This window comes from Ciconia boyciana, chromosome 2 (genome assembly GCF_034638445.1).
Source record: "Ciconia boyciana chromosome 2, ASM3463844v1, whole genome shotgun sequence".
In the NCBI taxonomy this organism is placed as follows: domain Eukaryota; kingdom Metazoa; phylum Chordata; class Aves; order Ciconiiformes; family Ciconiidae; genus Ciconia; species Ciconia boyciana.
The window spans coordinates 94883991-94911012 of NC_132935.1; the positions used below are offsets into that span (position 1 = coordinate 94883991).

The 27022-nt window shown below is 37.9% G+C and overlaps 1 protein-coding gene across 3 annotated transcripts in view; it reads left to right on the forward strand.

Annotated features, from left to right (window-relative positions):
• The window catches only part of FARS2 (phenylalanyl-tRNA synthetase 2, mitochondrial), a 251353-nt gene that overhangs the window by 30962 nt on the left and 193369 nt on the right, over positions 1 to 27022 (forward strand). The gene's annotated exons all lie outside the window — the stretch shown is intronic.

Sequence of the window (27022 nt, forward strand, 5' to 3'; positions counted from 1 at the left end):
TTCCTCCCCAGGAGCAGGATTTTGCTCTTCCCTTTGTTGAACTTGATGAGGTTCCCTGTCAGCCAATTTATCCAGTCTGTCGTGGTCCCTCTGAATGGCAGAATGTTCATCTGGTGTATCAACCACTCTTTCCAGTTTTGCATCATCTGTGAATTTGCTGAGGATGCACTCTATCGCATCATCTAGGTCATGAATGGACATGTTAAACAGCATTGGACCCCGTATTAACCCCTGGGGCACACTGCTGATGACCAACCTCCAGCTGGACTTTTTGCAACTGATAACAATCTTTTGAGCCTGACAGTTCAGCCAGTTTTCAGTCCACCTCACTGTCCACTTATCTAGTCTGTACTTCATCAGTTTGTTTATGAAGATGTTATGGGAGACAATGTCAAAAGCCTTAGTAAAGCCAAGCTGAACACATCCACTGCTCTCCTCTCATCTGCCAAGCCAGTAATCTCTTTGTAGAAGCCTAACAGGTTGATCAGACATGATTTCCCCTTCATAAATCCATGCCGATGGCTTCTAATCACCTTAATGTGTTTTGGAAGTTATTTTCAGTATTAGTTGCTCCACCACCTTCCCAGTGATTGAGGTGAGGCTGACTGGCCTGTAGTTCCCCAGATCCTCCTTCTCGACCTTCTTGAAGGTAGGACCAACATGTTTTCTCCCACCTCTGTTTTCAGCTAAACTTGTCTAGAGAAGATCTTTAGAGTACAGTTGCCTTTTCTTGATGTAACTTGCTTGTTATTTTTGTAAGGACAATTTTAATTTAGACACTGCAAATAAAATAATACTGTTCACCCAATTTAACTTTACTATATGTTGATCCAATCTTCACCTTACAGTTGGAAGCAGGTTAAATTTGTACTGAATATAAATAAGCTTGTATGCTAAAAGTAGTGTAATGTATCTTGTTAATTTTTTTTCCTCCCTTCCACTTCATTAGCTGGAACCAGCCCAGGTTAATTGAGAGTGGGAACTCTATTCCAGACTACCATCTTTAGAGAATAATCAGTTTTCCTGAGAGCATCACGAGGAGATTGTTAGGGAAGGCACTCATAAAGGCCTTCCTTTGATGCACATGAGAAATCATTTATGCGAGCTAGCAGCTCCCTACCCATCAGTATGAAACTTAGCAACATTCATTCTGGTCATGGAAGAGGAAGCTTGCAGATTGGTGGAAGCATACCAGGACATCGGTCAACCTGAATTGATTTAAATCGTAATTAAAAATGAATTCTTTAAAGGAGTAGGGAAGCTTTTGTGCATTTTATGTTGTTTTCCTTGTAAATGGTTGGTTCTCACAAGCTGACAAAAAGTGAAATAAGTTGTTTGGTAAATAGTGTTAGTCCTTTATGCTAAAGTAAGCACTGACTTTTCACTTTTAAGCAATTATACAACCTAACACAAATATAATTAGTTTCTTAATATTTACCCATTCTTATTTTATAAAATAATGATTGGTACATTTCCTGCTTACCAGCTAATGACTAATTTTGATTTGGGACATGTACAGTTGCAGTTGGATGGAAAGTTGAATTCAATTAAAAATACAGAAACCTAACATCATACACTTTTCCCCCCAAACATATTCCACATTTAAAACTAGTGGAATAGACTAAACAAAGGCATTATCTTTATTGAATGAAGCAGATTGTTTCTGGATATCATGGTCTTCTAGTTTTAATAATTAATGGATATCGTCTTGAGAAGGAAAGGTGCAGGTGGTTTTGGTCTGACAAGCCCGTTACGATTTTCTTCTGGAAAAGTTATGCATGGAATATGGTGACATATGATTTTTGAAGTGGCAAAAAGGTGTTTATATTATCTTCCATGTTTTTTAGAGAGTTATTCTGATCTATGTTTTATTACAATAATTAAGTATTCCCAGATGCTAGCAGGTGCTTATATTACTATGCAGAAAGTTAGTGTGCCCCAGCTTTGTTCTTTATACAACTTCGCTTTGTTGATGAATTTAAGAATTGAGTGCATAAAATTTTTTTAGATCTTACTCATTTTGACAGAAGAAAAAATATGAAGAAACTTTCCATGAAATATCTGTTTCTTGGTTTTGATCCTTTCTATTTGGTTGTGTGTTGTATGAGATGAGGACTGTGTATATATGTGCAGAGCTTAGAATATAGTTCAAGTTTCAACCCAGGCTTCGATCCAGGCTTCCTCCATTCCAATAATAATAATAATTTGCTCTAAGTGAAAGAAGGAACATACATTTCTTAACTTGCTTCAGACAAATTTTTGTTTAAATTCTGCCTTGTCTGCTGTTCTCAAGTAAGGAGACACCTTTATATTATTTGGGTCTGTGATGCCTGGGCCAGCAGGTCTCTCCTTTCAGGTCTGAGGGGCTCATCCCCCAGCCTGCCTGGACACATGGCAGGAAAAAGGCTGCAGGATTGTCTCTTCCCGTTACATCAGGAGAAAACACAGGCTACCTCAGACTTCACGCCATCTGAAATTCAGAACAGTGCAGTAGATCTGTTTCCTGGGACGCATTGTGTGCAGTCAAACCCCAAGATGATCCATCTGTCAGGAGGAATCAGTAATGGCTGAAGCAAATGGTTGCTATGACTGTGGCAACATGATTGCCTTCAGTGCTGTTTTACTGCCTTATTCTGACAATGAATTAGGCCTACGATGCATAGGGGCAAATAAAGAAGAATAGAATAAAGTATAAACGTATGACTCTATAAATCTACCTCAGAATGTGCAGTGTCTGAAAGGTTAATATAATGTAATAGTTAATGTAAGTGCTGACAGCTGACATACTAAAGTGGCTTCTAAGAGATAGCTGCAAACTTGCTTATGTTGCTAACCAAAAAAATCTGATTTCTGTATTTTGGTGAATGTAACATGCAAGTAAAATTAAGATATTTGAAGAGGCAAAATTTATGGTATTTGGGTTTTGCCACGGGAGCCCTGTAACCTTAAAACCAATTTAACACCAGTATGCAATAGCATTTGCTAAAACAGCACGTATATTACATGCTTATGTTCAGGGAGTCTGGTTCATCAAGGATACCTTAAATTATAGGGTTTCCCAGACTTTTTTTTGCAATGGTGGTGGTGCCCGCAGCGTCTTCCAGCTCTGGGCAAAGCTGTTACACATGTGCAGGTGGAAGTTTTTTGTTACCTTGGTAGTGTTTATCTTCTGCTTTGAAGTAGCTTGCCATGGTTTGAAAATACATTTCTCTAATGTGTACTCTGAATATTTCAACTTCATTGTTAAAAGCAAAAAATATTTTGCACCTTTGTTACTTAGTGCTTTTACTCAGAATTGAATGAAACAGCCAGTGAGTCGTTAGTTGCTAGAAAGGGGAAGATGATTCCGCAGTTACTAAGCTTTCCACTTCTGTCTGAAGGCACCTCCTGTACCCAAACCTGTGAAGTCTATAATTTTTTGAACTGGAGATTTTTGTCAAAGGGTTTTTTTGTCAGAAAAAAAAAAAATCATTCCCAAACCCAATAAAATCATTATCCTTTTGAGATTACTTCTGAATGACTGTGTGCATGTGTGTGTAGGAACATACCAGTTGGCATTCAAGCCTGCATGCATTTAAATTATGGAGATCCTGAGGGGAATGAGGACTTGCTTTGGGAAGCGATTCTTAGAAATTTCTGGACATGTGGCTTACAACATTATGTAGGACCTGTTTATTTTGCTTCCTCTGTGAGCAGAAAGCCTTGGCTTTGCTGAGTACTTTTATTAAGCCATTAACAGATATGCTTTAAAACAAATATGTCTTGTACAGACGTGTTCAATACTGATGATACTGGTGTGGCCAAATCTGACATGCAGGAAGAACTGAGGTGATTAAATGAACAGATGCCATTCAGATGGTAAAAGACTGTTCTAAACTCTGCTCTGGCAGTTTTCAGCAAGTGCATGAAAAAGGAAATGAACATTTTTTTATTGAACAAGTAGTTACTTGGCTTTTAATGTAAGTTATTATACTTCAATACTGCCGCTGCTTCATCATCTGTTGGTAGGTCTTTTGGGGGCCAGGTCTCTTCAATCTCAGTCGTGCTGCTAAAATCAATGTGGCTGCTCTGTGCAGTTCATTTACACAAATAAAGGGGAAGATGCAAGAGGAGGAGAAGGTGTGTGTGACTGTTTCATCAAATGAAGGCTGACCAGTCCAGATTCTTGTCCTTATTGTACTGAAATTTACTTTTAAGAATTGGCAAAAGGATTTTTCATCAAACTTTGAACTATTGAATTGTTATGCAATTTTTACAGGAATTCACCAGGCAGAGGTCCAAAAAACAAAATCTGTACATCACTTGAGGCAAAAAATTGTGGCAAGATGATTTGCTCTTTCAAAAGAGAAGATCCCTGTGCAACACTAGAGTCATTCTACAAAATGGCAAGTTTCACCTGCTATCCATTGCTCCATAGAGTCCACCTTTAAAAGGCGAAATGCTTTAGGAGATGTGCTAAAAGTCTTTTTCACTTTAGATTGCTGTAATCATGGATTGGTATTTGCAGATGAAAACAGCTTTTCCCATTTTCCGCAAACCCTATTTGAGGTACTTCAAGCATGCTCAATTATTTTGCAGGTTGGTATCATCCTAATGTGCAGAGGACATTAAGGTTTTCAGATATACTTAAAATTGTGAGAAAATCTATTTTAGATTAAAATCAGTGGATTGTTCCCCCCCTCACCCTTTGCTATTGACATTAAACTCTTGCTTTGCAGCCAAATCATATGGTTTAAGTTGTTGTGCAACATGGCATTTGAGGATGTGAATGACTGTTAATTTCTACTGGGTTATGCACATACTTGCAGCTCCAGAAAAGGATTCAGTGAAGTGTGGTGGATCAGACAGCACTTGGCTAGCTTCAAGTTTGTGCTTGTGCTCGAATTCCAGTGAAATCAACCATGAGTCTAATCCAAAGTCCAGTAATTAAAATACAGTTGAAAGACTGTGAGATGACAAGACTTTGGGGCAAGTCTTAAGTTCTTTGGGGTTTTAGTCAGTTTTCAAATTGCACTGCTAAAGCCTTATTTTTCTCAAGTATGTAATTAGCTTCATTTTTTACCCTGTGTTGGTACCCTCTGCAAGCCCAGGTAAGGGCCTTGTGCATTGAGATGCTGAGCAGAGCTGAGTGAGTTTATGATTTTAATGGAAAGAGTGAAAAATCAAGCAAGGTCTAAGCTGATGCCAAGACAGACTTGGCAGGGGAAGAAGGGAATGGTTGATTATCAAATGGAAATTCAAGGAAATGTGAGACCCCGTATGACCTGTGAATGAATGCCCCAGCATTATCTATGTGGGGCAGTGCAGTGTTAAATTTTAATGCAGATATCCCCAAGTGTCTGTGTGCTTTTATTAATTGTATAATCAATGGAAATAAGACATTTAAGCTTTTAGTCAGCAGAATAGTGATGGCTTATGTTGTAAGGTATAAAAGTTTTACCATTACTTCTGTACGGTAGTTTGTATTAGTATGACAACTGTTGTTGCTTGTGAGTCACAAGTGGAAATCTTAAGATGATGTCAGTAAAATTTTTATGCTATACACTCACCATTGTGTTTGATATACAGTACACCAAAAATGTTTTACAGAAAAGAAGTTTAGTTACTAACAGTTTAGAGGGTTTTACATTTTTATTGTAGGTAGTTTTCATTTCCCTCATCTGTAAATCTACTCTTTAAGTTATTTCATTGCTGTATATAGTCAAGAAAGGAAGATATTTTAATACATCTATAAGAAGCTTGTAAGAATTACTTGTAGTAAAATTCAGTATCTAAACAAAGTGCTCCTAAGATTTAGTACCTTGAAACTTTATAGGAAATAAAAACATGTGCTCTGTAGTGGATGAAAGGTGATAATCCACCTTTTCCCATATGAAAAATATGACATTTTAAAAACAGATTCATGATTTATAATGCAATGTTGCCTGTCCTGCTCCAAAAGTCAGAATAATTCTGGAAGAGGAAAGCCTAAATTTTTGTGTTTAAAAAAAAAAAAAAAGTGAGGAGTGGCAGTCTGGTCAGGTTATTTACATAATATGATTAATTTATTTATATCTGTGTGGGATAAACTTTATTTGAAGTAGTTTGAACATCTAAGAGGATTTGGAAATATTATAGGTTTAATTGGTTTCCAAGAGTCATAGCTTACATACTGTGAAGAATAAAGGTGTTCCAGAAAGGTGGATGAATAGGACTTTTAGAAACTCATGTTATACAAAGCATGTAGGAGGTCTTACCTGAAATTACCTAATGGAGAAGTCACACATTCACTTCAGATCTGTATTTGGGTGGGAAATTAGTTTAAAAATATCAAGAGTCAGTGCTTGTATTTTCTTTGCCTCTTAGCTTTAAAATAGGTTTCTTGGATTACTTATTTGGTGTAATTTAACCCAACTGAGCATTAGTAAAGTTTTAAAATAAAAAATTACTATAGGGGTTACTCAGAGCAGGATTAAGCGTGGTCTGGAACACATTCCTCCAACCTAAATACCCCCTAATTCCCGCTCAGTGTTTCCTTTTGGCTGACTAGATGTTGCGTACCTGCAAGGAACCATTTTGCTCAGGGACAGAAGCAGAAGTGAGGCCTGATGAGACCGCACCTCAGGACTACAAAACTGCCATTAGATCTGTAAGGGCAGGGAGAAACACAGATGTGATTTTTACTTGTTACATTAAGTGGAGAGCTTCATCAGACTCAGATCCCTGGAGACAGAACATCTCCATTGTGCTAAGGCTGTGGTTAGCATGCTGTGCACAGTGTCCTTTCTTTACAAGAAAATTGTATCCAATTTTTCTACACAGGGTATCCACAGTCTTTTCTGGTGTGCTGTCTTGTGGGAGTGGATGACACCTTGCTGCTAATATGTTTGAATTGACTATTGTTGATGTCTACGTTCCTTCCCCTCCCCCCCCTCCAAGTGAAGGCGCTGTCCTGAAAAAGCATTAAATCCACAGTTTGTGTTCAGGGCTGCTCAAAACCCATCCCCCTTGGAGACCTGTGCTTGAGTCTTACACTTGCTAGAAGCAGAGCAACACAAGGATGCATTTATTCTGGCTGGTGTAGACTTGCCACTGAGAACAATGACTTCAAATGAAAGCTTTTTTTGGAGAGGGAGGAGATTTTTTGTTTGTGTCCTTGTTTTATTGCACTTCTTGCCTGAGCATATTGGGAACCTGCCTGACAAAGATGGATGTGTTAGAACCTCAGAGTGATGGGATGTTATAAGAAACAAGCATATGACCTGAGGAATTTGCTTTAGCAGTCAAGAGGCAATCTGCTTGCCAAGTAACTGCTTTTCTATCATTTGTGTATGCAATTTAAAAAGAGACTATTCTACTTAATAAAACTGATAGAAGGGGAGAGAGAAAGGGATTGTTCTCTATTCTGAATTTTTTTGCGATGGATACCCTTTATCTTATATTTGTGTTTCTGATGGAAAGATCAATGGGAAGTCTACCAGGAGAAGCGACAAAAACATGTTGGAAGGCAAATTGGAAATGCTTTTGATGGGCTGTTGATTGCATTCTTAGTTTCCACTTACCTGGCTTCATTCAAGGAAGGGTTATGTGTGCTAACATCTATGTATTTCATCATCAGGTCTGTCTTGGAGCTCTCTGTCCTGCCAAATGCATTAAATAATCACATGGGATTTTGCATGGTGGGCGTTTTAAAATTTCTGTATTTGGTTTGTTTATTTAAAAAAAAAAGGTTATTTCAAGCTGCTTTATAAGAGGGCTAGGCTGTTTCTTTTCACAATTAATCTTCGTTTTCCTACTGTTGTGTTCTCGCTATAATTACTGAGTAGTGCAGTGCTCTAAGAATGCCCGCTGTTGACGGCTGATAGCTATGTCAGACTCATTCAAACAGCCTCTAAATGTTACTGCCCTCCACCTTTTTTTGTGACAGCATGGGTCTACTTGGAACAGCCTTTTTCAGGGAAACAAATACGATATCCTATTCCTTATCTTGCCTTGACCCTCTCCACCCTTATTGCTGAGATGCTAAATTAGTAATTTTACTCCTAATGTAGTAGATTCTGTGATTATATAGAAGTGTACCCTGAAATGTCCTCTTCACTGGGAGGAGCACTTTATGGTGTGCAATGCAGTGAGAAGAGTTCCACTTTCAGAATTGCATTTTTAGGTTTTTCAGTTGTCCTGCTTAAAATTTGTCTTCAGAATACTTTCTTTGTATGTCTTTGAAACATAAAAACATTGAACGCATTGGCACATACTATATATCTGACATCTTGCATGACTTTACCATGGTTATGAGCATTTTTCAATAGGAGGCAGCTGTTAATCAAGTGACATATCATAAAAAATTAAAAAAAGAAAAAAACCCTTTTTGCTAAATACCACAGGGTAGATAGAGGAAAAACAACTACTTCATTTTTCTCTGCTTTTGCCAGTGTTAACCTGTATTACTACCTTCGTTTGCCATGAAATAAACCAGTATTGACAGTGAAGCATCATTTCTGAATCACTGGGGTGTGCACATCAGATGTAGCTAGTTAGGAGCCACTGTTGTTCATATTTTATAGTGATGGACAAAAGTGAAAGCTTTGTGAATAAAGTTCAAATATGTTCCTTGCACTTCTGTTTGAATCTGCTTGTAGGTGTTGGAGTAACAAACCACAGATTAAAAACTTGTTGCTTTAAGAAAGGAGAAATATTTTATTTTCAAGTCCTTCAAGCAATAAAGTCACAGGCATCATACAAGTTCATATTGTGCTTAATGTTTAATCTCACTGGAGTCAGGAGTGCAGCCAAGACGAAATGTAAGTGAAGAAAAGAAAAATGTTGGGATATGAGGAGGAGATTACCTTCCCAAAGTTATTGTATGTTTCAGTGATATCAGTTGAAATATTGAATCTTGAATATTGTATTCAATTTCAGTCCCCTTATTCTCTAAAAAGAGAGATCAAAGAGAAAGCAGTAGAAGTTACTCAAGAACCTAAGTGATGGAAATGATGACTTCTGTATGAAGGAATACTAAAAAAAAATTTAAAACAATTGCAGTATATACAACTGCAGTTTGAAGAGTGGAGTAAAAATAGTATCTTGTCAGCTCCATATGATTTCCACAGATATTTCTGGTGTCTCCATTAATTTCAGTGGGAGTTTGTATCTAGACCACCTAGAAATCTTAAACACAAGTAGGATGAAATTACTAATGGAAAGGCCTAATCCAAATGTATTTTTCTGCCTATCCTATGCCACAGAACAAGATGAAGGGACCAGTTGAAACACAACCGTAATACATTTTAAGTAAATCAGGTAGCATTGTTGCAGCGTACAATTAGCAGGTGGGGTCTGTTTGAATGACCACTGCAGTTTGTCTACCGTCATATTTCCTTCTATACAAAAAATTGCTGAGAAATTTTGTTGTAATAGGAAAGGAATGTTGTTGTGTTGTGTTTTGTTTACTGATAGTATACAACTAACTGTGGCTGTCAGTGAGCACTCAAACTTTCTTTTTTAAAATTGCTGTGAATATTTGTACTCTTGCCAGTTAATCTGAGAGTAGGAATGTCAATGAGGGGAATAAAATATGGAAAATAATGCTGTGTTTTATATAGCACCTGCCATACTCTAGAATGTTAAAGCACTTACTAAATAGATGCTGAGATGGATAAAATATGACAGTGCCTATAAGCAAATACATCACCTGCTAAGCTTTCAGCAATATAACTGGCATACAGCCATAAGCACCATTAAAACTGCTACTGAAAGAAAGACTTGGCTAGCCCTCTAAAGGATAACCCCCTATTATGTCTTTCATTAAAAAAATTGTAATAATGATCATAGAAATTATAACAAAACAAGCCAAAACAAGACTGGAAAGACCCTGAGATACTGACTAGTCTGTTCTTTGGCCCGCAAAGCAGGCTGAATTTTATACCCGTTTTTTAGCACAGCTGTTTAGAAATCTGCATGAAATAATAAAACTACAATGGGGTCTGCATAAGCCCTCTCTTACAATATGTCACTCTATTTGTAGAAAGACTTCTCCTAATAACTGGTACAAATTTTTCTAACTTCGGTTTCGGTAGGTGCATTGTTACTTGTCCTAGCCAGGGTACAGCGGAGACAAGGTTATTCCATAGGGTGTGCAACTTTCAGATCTGATGATGATGAAAATGCCTTTAAATTTTTTCATCTCTAGTCTAAATAGTGCTAGTATATTCAATCTTTCTACATAGTTCCTCCTTTGAGACTTGTGGTAATTTCTGTTACTATCTTTGGACTCTTTCCAATGTCTTCACATTTTTTATAAATGTTATGCCAAAAATTTGACTCTTTTATTCCCTCCTGCTAAACAGAAGGACAGAAGTGCTTCCTATTTTATGGAGTATATACTCCTGTTTATATTCCTGTATGATGGTTTCTTTTTTTTTTTTAAATCACATTTGGAACTTATATTCAGCTCATGGTCTATTATAACCCCTGATCCTCTTCTGAAGAAGCTGCTGTCTAGCCACTTACTTGCTGTGCTGTAGGTATGCAGCTGACTATCTGCCAAAGTACGGAAACTTGCACTTGCCCCTGCTGAATCGTTCTGTTATTTTTCTGACTACTTCTCTAGTTTGACAGAATAAATTTGAGTTCCAGCCCTGTTATCCAGCATACCTGCAGTGTTGGCTCTTGCTGATCGGCAGATTTAAGTGTGTCCTCTGTTCAGTTTTGTAGGTTGCTAATGAAAATACTCCCTGAAACAAGACCATGATCAGATCCTTGCAAAAATGTACTCAGTACACTTTTTCGTTTTTGATAGTGAGCTATTAACAATTTTTTTGGGGTCATGTAATCAACAAATTTTGCCTTCATTCACTAGTAATCTCCTCTAGAAAATACCTGCTTATAAGAAAGTATGTGTGAGGGAGTCATCTGCCTTTTCTTTGGTAATACAAGCTGGAAAGCATAAAAGGGGAATCCGGAATCTCCTGGTTTCTGGCCTGTGTGATCTTTTCCCCATTGTTTCTCAGTGGGATAGAATAAAAGTTGAAATTTTTAATAATCTGATGGTGCATAAGAAATAGGACTAGTTATTCCTATGTGCAAAGTAGGACTTTACTGTTGAGAAATTATCTTATAGCACAAAAAGAAAAAAAAGGTGGAGGTGCTTGTTTGTACATTAGTAACTACACGTTTGTTGATAGTTGAATGGTCAGATCAGGGTATTCTGTGGCTGTTTTAGTAGCTTTGATAGTCAAGGCCTACGTTTTCTCAGGTTGGACTCCTGTAATTACTGGATGCTTGTAACAATGCAGATTACAGTTGCTAGAGAAGAGACAAAAATGAAAGTATCCTTTCAAATATCAAAGAATAGTCTTTTATTTTGTGTTCAGAACTTACATTTCACCTTCTTTACTGGTGTATACTTCGTGTCATTATGGAATATACTCTACCATTTATTTGACATTTGTATCTATAGAAGGAAATGCGTCATGAGCAAATTTTATGTAATGAAGGCATTATGTGACACACTGAAAAATACTTAGAATTCAGTGTAAATTTTTTTTTTTTTTTTTGCAGAGAGAGAGGGCCAAACATAGCAGCATGACTATAGCTAGATGTAAAGTCATCAATATTCTTACTGTAGTATTTTACTGGTGATGTCTTGTTTGCCTGTGGAATTGAAACAAACACTGATTAAGATGAATCCAAGCCTGCTGATAATTACACTAATTGCCCACAGGTTGCTAATAATAAACTTGTGATTTTTGAGAGAGAGGGTAGAAGTTAGTGTGACAGATGTACTGACTGCACTAAATTTGATGCTCGTGGAACTTAAACTGCATAAAGTATGGATGCCATTAGGATACAGATTAATATGCTAATTATTTGAACAGTTTAATGCAGGACATTTATACAGAGAGGTAATGTTGTAGTCAATCAGGAGCTGGGAGAAGGCCAGGACTTATGTAAAGTTGATAAGGGGGATTCACACTGGAATGTGGAACATCTAATTAAAACTATGGTCCTTGGGAAGTGAAACACATCCTGGAGAAATATGTAAGCTAATTAAGATGTTTTGGGAACAATCTGAAGCTACTAGTAGAAGTGTGATAAGAAGCACCCTCATGCAAACTGTCCTCATTATAATAGTGAAAGTCACACCCCTTGAGCTGGAGACCCTGGCCCAAGCGGAGACCCCTCACCTTTGGGCATGCGTAGAATATTAAAGTAATACTGTAGCTTTAAGAATAAGATGAGAAAATGCAGACTAATACAAAACTGCTGTACATAACTACTTATGCATATATATAACTAGACTGTATAAATACTGTACCTGTATGAACGAAGGGGGGCTAGCTTTGTGGAGCTACCACCTCCACCCGGTCTTGTGCAAAACTTGAAATAAACCGATATCTCGGCTCCGTGTGCATATGGGGTGTTGCACACCGGGTAGTGAACTCCATTTGTGAGACAACAATGTTGCGTACGCTAAATATTTTTGAGTGTACCTGGTATGTCAGAAGGCCGTGTTCTGAAGTTCTCAATAAAGAGATTTGAGTTCAGGCGTTAAACTGCAAATTCCTGCCGTGTGAGATACATCTAGTGCAGGATTCAGGCATCAGAACTGTACATGATTTTATAGTTATCTTTATAAGGCTTACCTGGGAATGAGTTGGGTGCCACCCTTCTGCAAAGTGGTGAATTTCAGCTTGAGTGTGAGTATTTGTCATCTTTGGATACACCAGGAGATATCTTTCTATTGTTTATGTCTCAATTTACAGCAAACTTACCAAAAGTGCAACAAAAAGTACAGCAGGTTAAAAGACCACTGAAATTTAGCTCTTTTTTTTTTCTGATAAAACATTTTGCCTTTCTCACTCCACATGGTATCAAAAGAAACATTAGAACAGAGAAATACTTTGAAAGTATAAAAGAGAAGAGGCAGTAAAAGAGCTTTCCCTAGTTTGCTAGTTTGTTGTGAGGAGAAGCTGGCTTTAATACTTAAAGGAAAAAAAGTCTTACTGAGTGCCTTATAGTTATTTTATTTTAAATTCATGTAGTGCTAAAGAAGACTGAATGCCCACAACAGGTCTATGCTAGCAATGATAATGCAGGAAACTACCTTTCCCCTGCTTCTGTCTTAATTAAATAGCATCAGCCTGGAAGCAAGAGGTTGTAATTTTTTAATTTTTTTTAAAATTCTTTCTGTCTGCCTGTATACAGTATTTGATCTTTTCCTGTAATTATGAACAGAGGTGCTGATTGTAATGGTGTATTTTATACGTGATTTTGCAATACTCCGTCATTGAAGGCCCCTTCACTGGATGCAATTCTTCTTTAACTGATGTTGAAATGTTAACATCATGGCTTGATTGCTTTCTTTTCCTTTGAGCTGTGTTTCTTGGTAGCTCTGTAGTAAGAAGTAAATGAGAATTGAAAAGACAGACATCAGTTTCATTGTGTTTAAATTCTGTTCTTCACATCTCTTTTGTAAACTTTGCTATGCAGTAAACTCACTCAACATATTTTTCAAATAACTTACCTTAAAAATTTTCATTTTTCGTGGCATTGCTCTTCAGCTTTGTTGAAGAAAATTTAAACATTCCTATCCAGTCTATTGATCCTTATTTAGCAAGACTGCTCTCTGTGGTGTCAAGGAATGAACTACACACTGAAAGCAATCAGCCACTGCTTGAGTCAATCTAATTATTCTACTCTGCCTCCCAGCAGATGACGGAAAGAAGAATTGGAAAAGGAGAGTTTTCAGCCCAGATGCCAATGCGTGTATTGGAATGGCAGAAAATTAAATGCCGTAAAGGTCCAGGATAGCGGCTTTAATGTTAAGAATTCAAAAAATTTCATCCTGGGACTTTTCATCCTTGGCTTAGTTACCTGATGGATTTTATGGAAATATTTCCCAACAAAGTTAAATTGTTCTACCATGTCTAAATAAATGTCAAAGGCAGCAATTGGGCATGCAGCTTTTTATGGTGGGGTGACAGAAAATATTTTTTATTAAAAAAAACCCCAAACAACAAATACCAACACCCCCTCCCCCTGCCCCAAACAACAACCAAACAACAAAAAACCAATACCAAATAATTTAGACTGAATGATAAAGAATCTGGTAATTTAGGGAATGATTTTCATCTCTTATGTTATTCACTGAAATAATGTTTGTAGCTTCACGTGAGTAATTTTTTTTAAATCAGTGTATGGTGTTCAGTTTGGCTTAGCTGAGAACGGACCCCAAAACAGTCTTGGAAACCTTTGGGCTCTAATGTGGTATGAGGTAAGAACAGAGCAGAATCCTCCAAATGCACATCATCCAGCTGAGCACACATCTTGGTGTGGCTGGAGGGTGTGGGGGTAGGAACACATAAACAACTAGAAATGTTGAGTTGTAATTTACAAATATGAAATTACCACATGCAGGTTTATTTTATACCTACAGAAGTTGGATGTTTACAATTGTGAATATAAATCTTTGCAGTTTTGCCTACATGTTTTTGAATAAATTGGCAGTTCACATTTGGGCATTCAGTAGATTTGTAGATAAATCAGGTTCATCAGACGTGATGAATATGAGTTTCTCTACTCAGCCTCAAAAGTAAAGTCCAATATTCATATTTTAATGTTGTATAGAAAATGAGGCGATGTGCCGTGCTAGACCAGATTTTGTTATATCAAATAGCAAGCTGGACAAATTTCCTGTAATTCTTTTGGTTCTTTGAGTATACATAGAGTAGCAGCATGAAAATGAAATTAATTCTTTTTTTTAAAGACCCAATAAGGTAATAATAACTACAGAGAGAAAATAAAAAATAAAATCAAAATCAATCACTATATTGGTTACATGATAGCCTATACCTGGGAGATTTTAACTTTGAAATTAGCTAGCAGGTATGGAGAATAAAACAAGTCTAAACCATTATTTTTATTTAATAGCTCTGGGTGGTGGTCCCTGGAACTCCAGGAATTTAATATGAAAGGTTCATACTGAAAAAATGTTAGTACACATTATAAAACTGTGGCTGTCCCAGATTGATGTTGTGTAGATGCTGGTTATGTTTTCCTTCGTGAGTGAGACCTGATTGCCCCTACTCACCTTTCCTAGCAGTTCATTATAGCAATAGTCCATTGGTTTTTATGCATTTAAGGGAGAGGGATTGTGGCCATGCCTTTTACCTTAGAGTTAATTCATTGTGAGCTTCTCAGGTCCCATGTAGTTGATTCTGGCCTCAGCGAGTCACCATTTCTTACCTTCTTGCACACTGCAAGACCTGCATCCTCCATTCAATTAGGATTTGGTTTCAAAGCATCTTATAATGCTTTTAAATCCCACTGTGGATTCGATTCTACTCTGCCCTCTGGTCATGGTAAAGATTATAATTAGAATTATTTAGCACTGATATGTGGTATCAGTCACTACTGACCTCGCACTTCTTTCTGATTGCCTACACTGCCAGCACCAGGCATGACAATTTTCCTTTCTAGCTGCTGTTATCTCCATATTTCGTATGTAGTCTGCCTGGCTTCGGGGGCTACTACCGTGGTAGTAACACATGGTGTAGGATGCACCTTCTTTGCTGTTTTGTGACCTTGGTTAGGTTTGCTTTCTTTTTCCTTTACTCTGAAGTTGTTGTGGGCTTTGTGCGAGCTCTGCTGAGCTCTTGGGCCTTGGTTCTGCAAAACTCTTCAGCAAATGCTGACTGCTGTGCCAGGCCAGCACCCATGTGCTTTGGCCCCAGCAGAACCAAGTCCTAGGGCTGATGGTGTGCTGTTGCTTTCGGCTAGGTTTTCACTGGTAAATACGATTAAAAGATTCTTATCTTTATTGCCTTGCCTTGGATCTTGGGGTATTGTGTTTATTTGAATCTCACATGACTCTGTCAGTTCTCACAACTGGTAGAGGAGAGGCAACCCGCCATGTAATACCCTTTCTCTTGGTTGGACTGGCAGGCTGACGTGATTCACTCTGCATAATTTGAGGCAAGAGCAGCAGTGGGGTTAGGTATAACGTGAAACTTCCCCAAAAGAGGCCCCTAACACACACATAATTTCCTCATCAAAGTAAATGCTATCTTTGGTTCTGATATATGTGGTGATCAGAGGTGAAATCCTAGTTAAAAGAAGATGATTTGTGAATGCTGTGCTGGTTTGCAGGCCAACCCTGCCGTGGAGCAGATACAGCGGCAATGGTCTGTCCCATGCTGCTTCACCCAGTTGGTTACTTTCTTCTTTTGTATCCCTGTTTGCCTCAACAACGCTTCATTTATTTACCTTCCCATCTCCCCTAAGTGCCTTCTGCATCTCCATTTGATCTCTCCTGATCATACTAAGTATGTAATTATAATTACAATAACGTTAAGGCCTATGAAGTTTGAGACACAATACAAACAGAGCAATGCCTCTGTACTTCTTGCTTGAGGAATGAAGGTTTGAGCGTTAAAAATCTGCACATTCAGGGAGAAGGTTCTTTCAATGGTAATAGCTCAGTATTTCTGAACTGTTTGGCATGATTCCTAATGGGTAATTTTTGGTAAGCTGCTTTCAAAACGTTTTGATTCTATTCACAGTAGCCCTTATACTCGTTAAATTGTTGATAAAATGATACTGCAAACAACAAAAAAATTCTGAACATGGAGGAAAAAATGGCAATATAATCAAACAGTTTGGAAAGAAAAAATAAGCATAGGCCAAGATGCTGAAGTACAGCACTTTTGAATTGGGAGCTGCCGCACTAATGATGGGTATAAATAATGCAATACTTTTCCCATGGCTGAAAAGCACTTTGAGATCCCATGTAGAGATATGCTATGTAAGAGCAGAGTGCTGCTAAATGAAAGTCTAAATGCTGCTGTATAACACTGTTCTGTATACGTGTCACTGTGTCCAACTGGTTTCAGTGGTGATCGAACCCATGGATCACATTGTTGGACATGTTTAGCAAGGTGGCTATGGCTGTGTTTTGGTAAATCAACATACATTAATAATTTCCTTTATTTGCCAATTAGACCACCACCTTTTTTAATGAAAGTTTTAGATTACTTTTCTTGTTAATATATGATGATGCTTTGCATGCTTTTCAAATTTGCTTACACTGAAAAATTAGCAATGTGCCTTTAAAAACTAAGCCGTCAAATTTATTATACAGAAAGCACTATATAAAATTATAGTATACCTGGCCCTAAAAGCATACTTGTATTAAAATTATATCAAAATTTTTGATATAATTTTATGTAAATAAATGTAAAATATGGGAATAAATGTAAAATGTGGGAAAAAATGGTAGGAACATGGAGTCTGACTGAATCTTTTCTTAATCTTTTTTTGTTTTTTTGTTTTATTGTTTTCTTTCAAGTACGACTTATGGAGAAATAATACGTGGAAACTCCTGGAGCTGATTTAGTTCTTAGGTCTTTTTAGGGAGTATAGATTTTACATCTGACTTGACACAACGGTTACAATTTTGCCTTTGTCTTTCTTCATTATGATTTGTGAGGAAACCTCAAGAAGAGTTTATTTTTTAATTTTTGTGTATCTGTCATGGGAATTTTTTTTTTGCATTTGTTTATGTGAATTTTCAATAATTAAGCAGCTTCTGTCATGACAGCACCTTTTAGCTCACGTACTACATGGTAAGCTAATTTATTTGCAAAGAATATCACTAGAATTAATTTCTTGGAGGAATCAAGACTTGAAAACTTGAATTCTAGATCTTAAAGTGGCTCACAGTCCCTTTTAGAAGTTAGTACCTGTTATTACTAATTCTGAGTCTAATGAATTTTTACCTTTAAATACTCCCATTAATTCATTTATTGTTTTCTTCCAAAGCTTATGAGCATGGACAAGCAAATTAAAGTGACCCCCCGCCCCCCCCCCCCTTCCTCTTTTAACCGCTTAGTTTGTATCACCCTAGCTTGGTATCTCATTGCTTGCCTCTTTGTGTAGCTGCCAAGGTTTCTTGCATAATTTTCTTGACAAATGGCTTACTCATTAATATTTCAGCCCTGTTCCTACCAACCTCAGAGAAGTGGTGTGCCCCAGGCAGGGAAATGCAGTTCCTTCCTTAGGAGCCTTCTAATCTTTTCCTTAAATGCTTTGTCAGAGCTCGTGACAGATAAATGAAGACGGTGCAGTTCAAACTAGAGATGACTTCTTTGTACACGTGTGATCATACATTTTTCTAACTGGGAGGTGTTGGACTGCAGTGGAGTCTCAGCTGCAAACATCTACCTTTTCTCTTCTTTATCCATACTGAAGTCTGTGAGACTTATTGATTCTGAAGTAAAATCCGTAGAGAAATTTGTCTCTGTCTTTCTTTTTTTGATTGGCTGTTGAAATATACATAGTCCTGGTAAAGGCTCTGTCTGTTCACAGACTTTCATTATTTCTATAATAGAGACAGACCAAGGCATGATACTGCAGCTGAGTTTGAGTTGAGATCAAGTTCACATCACAGCTAGGTCTGAGATGTGTATCTCTGGTGATATTTTGGCTCAAGATGGTAGCAAGTATGTGAAACTGATCTTTTTAGAGCTTGATGTGACAGAAAATTGATATGACAGAAGACTTACAACCCCCCCCACACCACTTAGGATTGAAACATGATAAGAAAGGCTAGTTTGATTTAAATGTTGATTACATACATATTAAAACCATGAAATAACTCCCTGGTTTAAAATATTCATTATATTTATTATTTCATATTAATATTTAGATGATTCTTTTGAACTACAGCATCATGTCTAGGGTATTGCTAAGGAGGGCATCTGGAGATCTATGAGTCATGGATTTCCCCGGTGCTCCTCAAGAATGGAAGGAGATAGCGGGAATCAGAGTGCTACCGGGAGACAGCAGATAAAGCTGAAGACTTCTCCTAGTTTGTGGATGAACTGAGTGATTCATGTTAGCCACCTCCTCTGGCATGACCCATCTAAGTCATTTTGTTTTCTTAGTATTGGGTGGGGTGGGTTTGTTTCTCAAGTTTAATTTTTCACTGTGCCATATGAGGTGTCTGAAATTTGGGTATTTGGGCATATTGAATATTTTGCAGATGAAAGTTAAATCTAGCTCATTAGGTAGCATGTGTGTTGAATCTGGTATGTAAGGTGTTGCTGTGTTTCTTTCTGCCTTTTCCCTGGAAGAAGCAGGCAGTCTATTTGATCAGTGAATGATGCCTTCTGAGTTGAAGGATATCTTCTTTGTCTATCACAAGCATCTCCAGAGGGCTGGGCTGCTCCTGCCGTTGCCATTGCCAGGGAGGTACAGCACTTCTCCAGAAGGGAGATTGCAGCTTCCCGGTGGGCCCACCAGGAGGATCCAGCACTTCTGATGGCTGCAGTTGAGCCATTCTGCCTTAAATTGTCAAAATAAAGCATTATACCTATAGCTTTATGCTTTTTTGCAGTGTATTGCAATGTGTGTCTTCATCCCACCAGAGACCACTGACACATGGCAATGCTCCTATAGGTGACTTTCTCTACATGAGAAGCAGTGCTGAAGTTAGGAGGTTCTGCTGCTTCAGGAGTGCAGCATGTACCGTGTTTATCACCCCCACGCTGTGGAGCTGCTTTTAGGGTGTAGTGTTTTGGATTACTATCATGGAAATTATTAATACTTAAAATTAATTACTTATACTTCCTCTGCTGTCCTTTTCATTGTTACCAAGTCTGCACATGTCCCTTTCTTGGCATTTAATAACTGACTGCAAAAAAATTATTACTCCCTCCTCCTGTTAAGGCAGGATGAGGTCGCTATGGTTTTATTATGTCCAAATGCTGTAGTTAATCAGAACTAAGAAAGTATACCACTACACGCAAATACTGCTAATATCTAATTTCTGAACAAATTAATTTTTACTCAGATAAAACTCTATAGGAATAAAATTATTGATAGCATATACCTCTGTAGAAAAAATACAGATAATCGAGTTGCAGATATTGGTGCAAAAAAGAAGGCAGAAGAGATAGTGGTCATCTTGGCTGCAGTGAGGATTTTATAGGTATTTAAAAGTCTCTGTCCCTTTCATCTGACAATTATTTACAATATGTCTTCTAAGGAAGAAAGCTAGTTGGCCACATTTTAAAGGTATTGGAAAAAGAATATTCCCTCAGCAGACAAAGGTAGTGCTTTTTCAGATTGCATCCCTTGAAAAATGGATGTATTTAAAAGCAGAAGACACATTTGAGAATATTTAAGAATGATTTCTGCATTGCCTTTTTGCTGCCTGTAATTTGTAATGTAATGCATTCAAAATACATTTGTGTAATGAGGATTTTCCCTTAAAATATGGAATTGACTATTAGCTATTTTGTCTCATTGTGGAGGGAGGGAAGAGCATGGGTATGTAGGAGCTCAGGTCACAGCTGCTTAATTTTCAGTAGTTTTGTGTGCCTTAGTCATCACACACTATTGAAAGTTTCCACTAAAAGGCTTAATTGACATTTCTTCAGTAAAAAACAAACTGTTTTAATGTCTGAAAAAGAAAATCAAGAAATAATTAAGGTATAAATGAAAGAAAATTAGATACTGTTTCTGAGCAGCGGTGATTTTCTTTAATTTAATCTACTGTTATATATATATATATATATATATAAAAAAAAAAATCCTTTTTTTTTTTTCCCCCCTGATAGTTTCTTTCCTCTGTATTTGGTTATTTTGTTTTTATTCATCTGTTTTTTTCTGTTCAACTAAAAATGGTATGGTTGGACTGCTCACCTTAAACTTATGAATTTTGCATGTTATAGAGTTTGGTGTCTTTCCATCTTCTAGAACCAGAAGTCTGAATTTGTTTGCCTTTGGTCTTTAACTTCTAATGTCAATTATGCTGTACACTTTTCTCTTTTAAAAAATTATATACTCTCTGAATAATTCAGCAATTTGATGTACCTGACTAGCTTGCTGATCACAAATTCCAATGTGTGGATACTCTGCTTCTGAACTCCTCAAAGCAAATTCACTACAGGTTGTCTTGAAACCCGATTATGTCAATCTTTGAAACAGTCTTATACCAGCTAGGCAGCACAGCTACAGAGTTTGCAAGTATTTTGGCTACTGAAACACACTTTACCTGTCTTGAATCATATGTCTTGAAGTATTATCCTTTTAATAAGTGGGAAACATATGGATAAACCTGAGCAATCTTGGAGTGACACTGTGTATCAGGGAAACTAGTGCCTGTAGCAGCCTTTGGAGGACTGCATGGGGAACTGAAACTTGTTGCAGTGTGATGTGAATACGACATTTGTCATCATTTGCAATATCCAACCTGAAACTGAATGACGAGTGTACTCAAGCGGTGGTTCAAAATGTTTTAAAACTCGTGCTTGCCCAGAGGTCCTTGCAGAAGTGTGTTCCCCTCTCCAAAGACTTGCTGCCTGCTGTGACTATCTTAGCCCATCCTCCAGTCCTAAAGAATGGTGAAGGTGGTTGAAGGTCTACTTCGGAAGTATGGACCACGTTTTCTGTGCTTGCCTGCAGGTGCTCATGTATGTAAGACAGGGCATGAAATACTGGCCTTTGTTCAGGCAATAGGCATCTTCTGGATCAGTGGAAAAGGTGCATGGTTGTTAATACCTTTTATTTCATATTTAAGAAGGTCTTACATGTAACACTGAGAGCAAACATGGTCATGCCTTATCCCAGAAAAGGTTTTTTAATTTTCTCTCTCAATATTGCAAGCCTCAAAATGTTGCTGAAGGTGGCATCATGATTAATGTATCACTATTAGAAAGCAGACAGCAAGCCAGCTTATGACACATTTTTGCTCAGGTTAAGAAAAATAACAAAAAAAAAAAGTTATTCTGTATGTTTCTTGGAACTTGTTGATGGATTATTAACTAGATGAACTCCAAGTACATGAAAAAAATTAAAAGCTAAATACTTGAAGGCTGTGTTATCTTGCTTGGTGCTTTGTAGTGCATGTAATATTTTGTTCCATTGGGTGTTTAGCCATCATCAGGGACATCTGAAAATGTTCTGCCCTTGGGAGGTCAGGTTCAAAAATGGACCCATTCTAAGTTGTCTGTAAGTCTATTTCAGAGGTCTCTCTGTGTATAGCATAAATTCAGCATGGTCAATAATAGTGAAAGTCTGTTCTGGTGTGTAACAATGTATCAGCATTTTAAAATGAGCTTGAAAAAAAACCACCTGAGCTCGTTATTAGTATTGCATGCAAAATAATTTCTGTTATATCCTATGCAATGTAGATATGGTCATGGCAATACAATGATATTTGCTGCTGTATGCCTACATAGTTTTCAAAACTAAAATTCAATGCTTAGCTAAATTGCTAAGCAGACTGGTAAATGTCCAATTTTAGCAGCCTAGCATATGTTTATAATTTTTGTTTTAACATATGCTATGTTGGTTGAACTCCCCTCCCCACACATACGGTAGATAAAAGCTGTCACATCATAAAATTGTGGCAGCCCAACTTTTCTAACATTTTCCATGGCACTTCAGAGTCTTGCATTAATTAGCTATTCTTGGAGAGGAGACAGACTCTCATCTTTGTAGAATTTTGGTTTCAAACCCGTCATGTACTTTGGTTTATGTATGCAGTAGCCCATCTGTGTTTCTGCAGCCATAAACAGTAAAAAGCACAGGGCATACAGAAAAGCGGTCAGCGAGAGTGAGGATGCCCTTCGTTCAGATATGAATACCTAGCAAATGGCCCTGAAAGCAGGCCTTTTTGGTTCACCGGTGGGCTCTAGTTTGCTCAAACAAGAGCGTTCTCTCTCTTCCACTTTTCTGGGAGAGGTGGGTGAATAAAACAACGCTGGTGCACAGTCCTTTTTCTTGTCATTGTGAGCTGCTAAACTACCCCCCTTTTCTCCTCCTTTTTCAAGGCAGGTGTAAGGAGGAATTTCACTGAGTCTACGATTCTTTCCTAAACCTCAGTGGAGTAGAGGGGACTTGTGACAAATACCACTGCAGCTGTGATAATGCTGTCTTAATCCTTGCTGCACTGTGACATGGAAACCTGGATTTAGACATGAAAAGGCATGCCTTACCAGTACAGCAATATGATCCCTCATCACATCAAACTGCCTTTTGCATGGGCTCCAAAATCACGATACATTTTTGGTATTCTGTCTGCTGTTTCCCTGTTGTTAAGCTCCTGACTGTGGTGTACTTCTGCATGTGTAATGTCTGCTGTGCTGCTGCATGGGGGATGGTTGGTTTTCTGTGGGGGATGAAGGAGCCTTGCCCATCAACTGAAACTGCTGTAGAAATGGCACGGGGTCTGTGGTAGAGGACTGACATTGGCAAGTGCTGTCACATCTGTGCCTGGTCTATCCACAGCACGGACAGGGCTGTTATGATGCCTTCATCGCTGGGTGGCATAGGTGGCACCTCCTGCCCTCTGCTCTACCTTGAAGCTGCTCAAAAACTCATACCCACATGCAAGCATGGTTCCAAATGTATTGCCAAAACATAATGTACGATGTCATCCCTATCAAAGATCCGAGTTCCTGCAGTTGTATTATGCATCTCAGTATGGAGATTGAGGTACAGGGACAGGCTCATGGAGCTTCAGAGGAGCTGCTGAGGTACCCAGGAATGTGGCAGTGGCAGCGTCAAGGTAAGGACCTGTGTAATAGGAGATGGTGGGCCTGGTGCTTGCACGTCTACCTGCAGTGCTTTGAGAAGCCCCACTGGGAGCCGCTGGTGGGGCAGCCTGCTTCCAAAACCCAGTGTTGGCTCCCAGCTGTGAGTTGGAGCCACTGTCAGGCCCAGAGCGCGTTACCCACTGGTAATGCTGGTGGAGCGCTTTGCCACCTTTGGATCATAGATGCTAGTGGTGGTTGTTCAATGTTTATTTCCCATTTATGTATTTGTTTTCAGCTAGAGGACCTACAGCTGCTGTTTGGCTTGCTGTGGTTGTTAGCTGGCTGGCAGTCTTTGCTGTGGGATTCAGGTTTTGTCAGTGGGCACAGAAACCAGTTTCATTTTACTGCCAAATAATAAGCATGGTGGAAATGAAGGAAGAAAATGATAAATTTAAACTGTGCTTTTTCAGACCCTTAGATAGATGTCTACTAGAAATAACTGTCTATTTATTACAAGTGAACATAAGTAATTAGGGTATCCTTAACATCAGTTATTTATTGCTAGCAGAAAGGTAAAGAGATTTCTTTATTTTCCAGTGTTGCTCTCCACCCTGGTAAACATTTCTTTGATTTGAAGGTTTCTTGTACAGTGTAAAGAGTGTAAACATGGCTTTTTCCTTCCTTCTCTATGGCTTCTCTCCCCAAATGTGATTTATCACCAGTTGTGTTGAACGAAGTCCAATACCATTTTTCTGTAATGATCCTGGAAGTAGCATACATGAGTCTGCGGTGGGAGAGGGGAGCAGAAGAGTGTAGGTGAAGGACTTCAATGTTTCTGGAACTCTTGTGTGATACCATGTCGGTGCGTCCTTTACTGCTTGTTTGCTGTTGTTTGCAGTACTTGAACATTGGATAACTCATCGAATAACATTGGATAACTGTAACTTTTTTCCTTACTGCTCACAATAGCTTTTGCTTTAGATTAGAATAATAGTGCAGATAGTAATGCAATGTAACTATTTAAGGCACAAACATAATGTTAGGATGAAAACTCTGATACAAATTCATATGTAGGATTTTGTCCTGTACAAAGTTGTGAAGAGTATATATCACTTGCTCAGAAATATTAGTGTTTCTGAACTATCAGAAACTGATAGCAGTGTTGGTCATTACAAATACTGAAAAATCATCAGGTAAGCCCTTAGAGATGTACACGTTAGAATCTCCCTTAAATATAATGAGTCTTAAAATAAACAAAGTCCCTACCCCTCCCCCCCAACACTTATGGTTCATGTTCTAATTTCTTTTTCCATAAAGTTATAATCATGAGAACAACTGTTTATGTGAAAGTATAACTTCTCATATGGTTGTCTGATTCTCAGAGGAATGGTATTTAGGAAAGAAGCAAACATCACGAGACTCACAATAAAGTCACGAGATTTTTTTGTACATTACAGTTATGTATAAGTTTTGAATCAAATTTTTTAGAAAAATAAATGTATGGGCAGATGGTGATATTTATTTAAGGGAAGCTGAATTCATTATCTGACTAGAACTGGGTATTTCAAGCAGCTGTTTGAAAATGAGAGCTCACTTTCCATGAAGGAGAACTTATGTTTGGGGAAAATGGAGCCTCTTTTCAAAACGTAAGGCTATCCCTTGCTTAGTCTATGTCAGAGGGGTTTCTGGGGGGGGTGTGTGTGTGTGTGTGAATTCATTTATGGAAGAACCGTATCAGTAATGGCCAAGAACTAATTTGGTGAAATAGTTTTGCAAACTCTTAAAAAAAAAAAAAAAAAAAGGCAGTCCTTCTTAAAAGTTTCAAAACTAGATAAAAGTTGTAGCTCCTCTTTTTTTCTTAAGATATTTGACCAGAAAAAGGATTAAACAAAATATTTAGTAATCTTAATGCTGCCTTGCCAAATTTAATTTCTGACTACCCAACTTGCCTTTATTTTGATTTATTGAGATACAATTACTTCAGGAAGTAGAACTATAGAGAACATCCATACGCAAGCCAGAAGAAAGGAAGCCAAATATGAAAATACCCATTATCTTTTACAGATCTGTTTTTTGGGGACTCTGTATTCTAGAATGTGTCTATTCTATTTGCATATATATTTCTGGAGCTTAAGAGTATGAAAAATAATCTTAGCTTGTTTGTTGTTTTTTTACACTTGTTTCTCTTATGTTCCTGTAGAAAGCTAGCCAGATACTGGAAAGGTATCCCTTGAAGACTGTGATCTATTCATTGCTTATGTCCTTTCTTCCCCCATTTCTTTAAGAAGACTTTCACGGGAAATTTTCTCACCCAGGAGACCTGTGGTTCTGGATTTCTTGGTTCATAGAGAAATACAAAGCAGTTTGTTTTTTGGAGCAGATGCCTTTCCCCAGTCACTTAACTTCTAGTGCCTCTGTTTTCCCATTTCGTAATAAGCAAATTGTAATGCTTAATTATTTTACTGGAACCTATGCTAATATTTGTGAAGCCCAACTATAGATTTTCAAGTGATTTTTGCATCTCAGAGTGGGCATATGCATTTGGAGTGACTGAAGGGCTTGTGATCCTCAAAACTCTTTGTTTTTGGAATTATCTCTTTGAACACTACAGAGAAATGCAGCTGTGTACACGTGAAGCACAAAGCCTATTTGTAAATACGACGGATATGTAAAGATGGCCCTTTGATAGGAAATAAGTTGTTCAGACATCTTTCAGAATCTCATCACTTCATTCACCTTCCTGATATTTGGCAAGCCTCTCTGCCCAGTACAGCGGTATAAGCCGTGAAAATAGCCATTCTGGAAACATATGGAAAAGGGGTTTTGTGCTCACCCTGAAATGCTAACATTGATTCTGGCTATGTGGAGCCTTTATTGTGAATCTTGTGCAATACTCATATGCAAACTTCATGTGCTGTTTATATATAAATATATGCCTTGTGGTCTGGCCATCTGTTTTTTCACAGTGGTTCAGTGGTTTGAAAGGTTAAACTGGTTTTGTTTGGCATTAAGTAAGAATTAGCGATGATTGCATAGTGTGTGCCACATGAATCTGGTCAATATGGAATGCCTTCCGTAGCTTCTGCTAATGGGGGGAGATGATACAACAGTAAGTTAATGCTTGGGTTTTTATTATAAGCGAGTCCCTGACTGCCAAAGGGTATTGTTAAATTTCTGAGTTTCTCACAAGTAGTGTTTAGATATTGCTTCATATTTTAACCGGATGAAAAATACTCTTTCAAAGAAGGCCTGATGTTTATTCAGCTGTAAAGAGTAGCAGTATCTGGAATGGGGTTAAGGCTAGGTCTAGAGTCATTAATACTGATGCAATGATGCAGAAGACTGATAATTGAATAAGATATCCTAGCTGAAATTTGATCACAAGGGTCTTTTCCCTCCTCTGAAGTCAAAATAGTGGTTTATAATGGGAACTTTGCCATATTAATCAAGCAGACATTGGATTTCACTTGTCCCTGAGATACTACCAATTCCTGCAGCAA